The sequence below is a fragment of the Idiotropiscis lumnitzeri genome, chromosome 15, assembly GCF_059441095.1.
Source record: "Idiotropiscis lumnitzeri isolate Australia: NSW breed Sydney's pygmy pipehorse chromosome 15, RoL_Ilum_1.0, whole genome shotgun sequence".
NCBI classification, from domain to species: domain Eukaryota; kingdom Metazoa; phylum Chordata; class Actinopteri; order Syngnathiformes; family Syngnathidae; genus Idiotropiscis; species Idiotropiscis lumnitzeri.
Genome location: NC_142405.1, coordinates 8,467,788 through 8,475,019, shown reverse-complemented (window position 1 = coordinate 8,475,019; position 7,232 = coordinate 8,467,788).

Here is a 7,232-nt window from a genome sequence, read left to right as displayed (position 1 = left end):
GCGCCCTCTAACGACTGATGACCTCAACTACAACGTGGCTTTAGGTGTTTGTGAGTGTAAAAAAAAAAAAGAAAAATTGATTTACATCAGGGTGGTCTTTTAACAACGATTGGAGGTATGTAAATAATCGTGTTCATCTGACTAAATATAAATATAAATATCCAAGCATATAAAACTGTCAAAATTACTAAGCCCAAAATATTGAATCATCACTAACCTTTTGAAAATACGACTTTGAGGGTGGCCGTTGCAGCATTGGAAACCTTTACACTTGTAAAACCAAGGAAGAATTATAGAAATTGATAAATTATGTATTTTTCAAGTGTGTTTATTTTCTATTCATCAAATTACAATATATGACAATGATCCATGTGTATTAATTTGTATGCACTGTATTTTATCAGTATTTGTTTTTATTTTGCTTTGCTTTTACGTTGCTCTCTGCAGCCAGGTCAACATTAGAATTGAGAGTCTGTTTTCAATCGCCTTACCTCGATAAATAAAGGTTACAAAATAATAATAATAAACAGTCAGCTGCAGAATCGTATTTCCCCCTAAAAACAATATGGCAGCAATGTGTTTCAGTTTGAGATGTCACAATGGTGAACAGATGATGCCTCTTCAAGAAATACACTTCTACTGTTGGCCCAATGGCGAGTAGGATTATGTTACCATGACTACTTGGAGGAAGTAGAATGGGTGGCTACTTGTTTGAGCACAGAGTCTTCGCCAGAATACCCCCCGATTATGTAACGTAAATATACGCGGATAATAAAACTCAATGCAGCTCTGAGTACCATTTGGCTTTGACAAAGTGTTTTATTGCTTCAAGTAGCGCATTCTGGCCATCAAGATTTCATGAAACTTTGTGTGGGGGATATATTACAGTGCCCTTCTCGAAATCTGTTTTCCTTTTTTGGGCATAGTTTCCCCACTTTAGTAAGATCATCAAACAAATTTATCAGACAAAAAAAACAAAAACAAAGTAAACATGCCAAAACAATCATTTTTTTCAAGCCATTCAAAAGTTGACTTGCTGGTGTATTTCTGATCATTGTTCTGCTGCCGAACTCAAGTGCACTTCATCTTGACGGTACAAATTGATTGCCGAGCATTGTCTCTCAGGATTTTCTGGTGAATCACAGTTGTCCACGTCCTGAAGGAGAGTAGCTGCCCCAGACCATCACATTACCACAAAATATTCCCCCAAAGTCTTTTCCAGACGCCTTTTTTGGAGCGGGGGACGGGGGTGACTAATTCCAAAAAAGGGTTTGGTTAACAAAGGCTGGAGGTGGATTTTAGTTCTGCACACAAAACTACTGTGAGCATCATTTCCATATTATTTTTTTTCTTTATACTCCATGTTCATATTGCAGAAATGTTTCCTAAATAAAATGCGCAAACCAATTGTTAATCCTAAAAAAATGCACTTGTTGGCTTTGGGTGCTAATCTACTGAGAGATGGTAATTATACATGGGGAATTCTTGATTGTCACTTTTCACACAACAGGGTTTGTAATTGGGTTACTGCGATGCTCGTGGATTATTTTTGTTCTTTTGTGCTAAATATTTAAAAATATATTGTTTTTTTCTCGCTTTCTTCTGTGCCTCACTGCTTTGTATACCACAAATGTAATCTTATTAACTCTTAACTGTGACGGCGACATCTGGAGGCAATAGTGTATTTTACATGTTGACCACCAGAGGGCACCCAACTGCATCAGATGAACAGGTATCATTAGAAACGTCCATATTGCAGGTCAAAGCGATTGGACATATAGCTTGTTCTCCTGTGCTTTATTAAAGGCTATGCTGCATCATCAACAATTTCAAACTAATACTTAAAAATAATAATAAGAACAACATAACATGTGCAATTAGTTCAAATAAGGTTATACTTTTAAATCCATCAGAGAAGATGCCAGCTAGTGCAAAATGATGCACTGCCTTGCTGGACATTATGTGACTGCTTAACAGTTTAATTTAATGATGATTTGAAACAAAAAACTTTCACGTGCAGCATGCACTGGTCACATACCGCGAACCTCACAACTTATGTGGTGTTTTATGGTTTGGGGAGCAGTGAGGGTAACAAGAGAGAGGATGTTGGAGGGCAGGGGAGAGGAAAGGAAGAAAAGACACTGTAAGCTATATGCACCGCCTAACATTATTGTTTTGGCGTGACCCGTTCTGACTCGACTATGAAAATTCCAATTTCATATTTTTTTTAATGGTTGCTTCTCTATTCTAGTCACCACTGGCATATTTTAGGTATTACGCATTTAAGCACAAACTTTATTTGGCACATTTAGCGGTAAAGACATATTGGCATTAAGAGACAATTAAAAAAAGATTAAATAAATGAAAAGTTTAAAAACATTAAAACATCAATTAATATGTTTTTTTTCTTCAAAACTATTATTACCGCTTGAATGATAAATGCAAAACAAAAAAATCATACTTTATACTCACATCAGTAAACTTTTTAAAAAGAACCTGAATAAGTTTGTCATTAACATTCGTGATCAAATTATATGGAAATGATTCTTACGGTTTAAATTGGTAATATCGGCAATTTTAAAAACATATTGAGGAGAAGGACATACACGCTTGTGCATTTTCATTACTTGTGCATGTCACAAACTCAAACTGTGAGGGTTCACTGTGCTATGTAATTCTCATAAAGCAAACAATATCTGCAGCAGAATATTCCGAGGTTCATTCAAAAACTCCCCATTGCCCCCACCCCCTTCCTCGTTCATCCTATTCTTTTTGTGAATCTGTCCCTCTGCTGGCCAATAATACCTCTGTTCAAGGCCTCGCATACAGGCCTTTGATGGCGCCGGACATCCAAAGCTGCCGTGCGTCAGCCATGACGTCAGTCTATTCAAACACACTGATCACTGTTTGGAGGTGAAGCTTGTGGTGGGTGGGTTAGGTGGGTCTGTTAGCTTAGCTTGGTAGCGGAGCAGAATGAATGGTTTGAAAAACATGAATGGAGAGAGAGGTGGGGAGCAAGGTGGATTAAGACAGAAGAATGTGCGATTAAAAGAGAGGCACGTCTCATAGTTTGTCTCAAGATGTGTATTGTGAACACATTTTAGGTGTGACTCTCAAGACTGTATGTTTGACGACACTTCAAATTCACCGAAAAAAGTATAACCGAGCTGTCTTGCGCATTCTTTAACATTCCACCTTGCATTTCCCCATCAAACACACCATCCGTCTCGTACCCCGGACGGTAGAAGCAATGTTGACAATGGTAAATCCCGACAGCATTAAAATCTGTCGACAAAGTGTTCCAGGAGTTTAATTGTAAAAACTTTGACCTGGATTGATTGAAATACTTTGCAGTCGACAGGATTCATTTTAGCACATTAACATAAAAAGGCTGAGGTGACAACCATAATACTTTTTGTTGTTTTCTTTTACTTGATATCGCAAATAAAGTCATTTTCATTTTGAAGCAGGGGCTCACTATGAACATCATACAATGTTTTCTCACATCAATCACAATAAAAAACATAATAGAAATCATATCTGTGTTATGACTGTGTAATATGCAGCCTAAAACATGTATTAGTTTTTTTTTCCCTCTTGCCCCCCATGCAACTCATGATCTTAATGTCGATTGAAGGAATAATAAATATTTTTGAAAGGTGATTAGCATGCATGTCAGGAATGCTTCACAACACAATTTTTGCCAGTATCCAACCTGTCCACTGCAATACCGTATTGTACATGGTAACGCGTACACGAGTAACATTCAAGTGACTGTTTTTTTTTTTTTTTTTCAAAATCCTTTTAAGTTATAGTCACAACATAATTGTGTTAAAAAAAATAAGTAAATAAACAAAATGACGACTTCAACGACATTTAAATTTGAACCGTGTATGAAAATTGCTGAATGAACCATGTCTTTGGTCTGTATCAGTAGACCTAATGGTATTCATAGCTGAATGTGTCACATGCGCACAATTTCAGTCCTGAGCAACGGCACAGTTACTTAGAGACTGATTGCGGAGAGGGTGTGTTTCCATGGAAACCCTAGTGGCTGAGTCATCTTCACCGCAGTGCCTGCTCGCCCTATGAGTGCACATGTGCTAGTGTATCCGTTCTCATTCATTCATTCATCTTTATACAGTTTGAATCATGATTTGAATTCTAAATTTTGCATGCCAATGAGCATTAGCGGCTTTGTGATAGCGACACTGCGAGACGACGTCCTTTTCATCTGAATGCTTTTAGCGCTGTAATGTTGTCGATCACTATATGGCGTGATGTCACCTCCTCTACCATGAGATGCATACTGAGAACAAAATGAGCCTTTTTTTATGGCTTGAGCTGAGAGGTCTGACCCAGAGCATTTTAGAGTCTGACATGCTAATCAAAGGTTACGTTGGAGGGTCAACGTACAAGGTCAAATTGCTATTCGAGTACAATGTCAAATTAATTCTGCACATACACAATGCAGCGATTGGCATACGGCTTTAAGCATGAATTGAGAAAGAAATCAGTTACTCTGCTAATTTCGGGGATGCCAGCAAATGCATAAAAGCCATGTTTTATTTGATTTAATAGGTACGATAGAACGTAATTCTTTATGTTTTGGTTTCAATGGGAGACGCTAGCAATTGAAAGGCAGAGTTGAGGGGAGCTTTTTTTTCAGGTGACATGGCATGACTCCTTCTTGTGACTGGCTCCAAGCTAGCTCTTAGATCAGGGGTGAAAAAATACATTTAATTTGAAATGAAAGTGAACAAAAGCATTACAACAATATATATCTCTTGGAAAAACCACAGTATTTAGAAAATAAAACATTAACAAGGTTTATTCATTTCATTTTTTTCCAAGTTCGGCGGGCCGGATTAAAACATTTAACGGGCCACATGTGGCCCCCGGGCCGTAGATTCTGCCTTCTCGTTTTTTTTTCTTTTTTGTCGAATAGGATTTCTATTTATTCCTTGGCCAAATGGTGGTCTTAGACCAGGGGATGTCGTCGATCTTTGTGAACGCTGTGCTCGTGAAGTCCTTTGAGAGTCTTTTCATGATTTAGGGCTATATAAATAAACCTGACTCGTGTTAATCAGCAGCATTGTGTGAATTTTTCCCATTTCTCACAGTTTTGGCCCAACTGTTGAAGGAATACTCTATTCTTACCCTTGCTTACCCTTGTTCCCAAACTCAAAGTGTTTATTAAATTGGAATGATTTGTGCTTCCTGTCACCAGAAGGGACACAAGCTCCCACAATGTGACTTTGTAAACAGATTTATGCCCACAGCAACAGTAATATCTAGTGCACAGACACACATCCACAAAAAGCCCCCACCCCCTTATCCATTACATGGAGTGTTCCCTTTCCTCCTCCGAAAATCCCTGCATTATTGATGCTATAGTACGTGCGCTACGTTGAGCGTATGCTGGCTTTTTATTTGGCTTTGTGTTGTTCTTGACATTTTCTGCCTGTATTACATCAAGTGTGCACACTGTGCTTCTGTATTTACACTGTGAATGCATGAATTCACTTGCTGTTTCTGTCTGTGTGTGTGTGTGTGTGTGCTTTGTCCATTCCACGGGTGCTTTGTGCGAGTCTGTGTGGGTGTATCTCTTTGTGTCGAAGAGGGTGGGAGGCTGAGCGGGGCGGGTAGCGGTCTATAAATAGAAACCTCCAGCTCCCTCTTAGCCCTCGTCTTGGACTCAGAGAGAAAAGGAAAGGAAGGAAGATGAAGGAGAGAAAGAGAAAATGCAGATTCTGAACAAGCAGAGGAGGAAAGGTGATGAACCGTAGCATCACTTCCTCAACAAGGTGATGGCCATGAAAGGATACAGTACGGTACATTCCACAGATTCATAAAAAAGTCCTGGATGCAGCCGAGTAGCCCGTATAAACACACTTGTTGTTATATAAATCTTCACGATAATGAATATTCTTCGTGGAAAGTCATTAAAGAAAATCCAAATTTCTCTCATCCTAACATGATCTCATTCCGATTTGCGTGAACGCTGAACTGTAAAATGCAGAATTGCCACACATTTTAATGTGAATCGTGTCATCACAGTTGCTGTCCTAAAAGTGCAATAATTGACATGAATTATTAGATTCTGTTTTATTATTTTCTGTGTGGGTGTTTGTTTGCTTACCTCCAAGCTCAAGGAGGAGGTAATGTTGTTATTAATTTGTTGCGTTAGTATTATGCTGCCACTTACTGCATTGCTCCCTGTGTTTTTGTATGCAGGATTACAAGAGGATCAAACTTTATGTATTTATTTATATTTTTTGTCTATCTGTCTGTTTTGCATCAGTGCCTTTCTGCTTTGTCTACGTTGACACTGCGTAGCAACAGGACCAAAAAACAACAATGACCCATGTTTTATTATGTTACATTTATAATGAGGAATTCTAGATAAGATAGATAATTATGTTATTTTACATTACGGATTTCACAGCCTGCTTTTGTTACAAGCTGAAATGAGCATGAACTGAAAATGTGTGAGTCATCAGAGTAAAGCCAATATGGAGGACAATGTAAAAGCAGACATGCAGTGAATCTGCTTGAATATTCGCTTTTGTTGACTGAAAATGACATCGCAGTTGTTCAGGGCTCAGCTAACAACCAATAAGAGCTCACCTGCTTTCTGAATCTGAGCCATGATTGGTCATTAGCTCAGCCCTGAAGAACTGTGATGTCATTCTCAATCGACAGCAAGTGACAAAATGGCCGCCCCCTGATATGTACAAAATTGGGTCGATTAAGTCATATTCCACAAACGCAATATTAATCATATTAAACTCAGTGGCATTTGTCTGTATTATTGTTGTATTGCACTGGAGAGGGGAGCTCTCTAATCTCGTTGCACTCTTGAGTACAATGACAATAAATGGATTTCTAATTCTAATTCTAAAAATTAACGTCTTTTCTCAGTTTGTCTGCCTTAGTCAAATGACAAAGGTTGATAGAAAATGGATGGAGAGAGGTTTTTATGAAACACTTTAGTGAGAAATATAAAATTCTCATCAATATACCACCAGAAGTCATCTTCTTAGGTTGGCGAGACATCAGCTGATATAAACGTCAATTCCTTTAAGTGGGGCCCACATCTGACGCATAACCTTTGCCCCCAGATGGTGTCTGCACCCACAGGTACTCGTTATAGTACCCACTTTATCTTACCTGTGTTTCACAGACAATGTGCGCGTGTCTGTACGCTTTAGCCATCACCAGAAGCTACT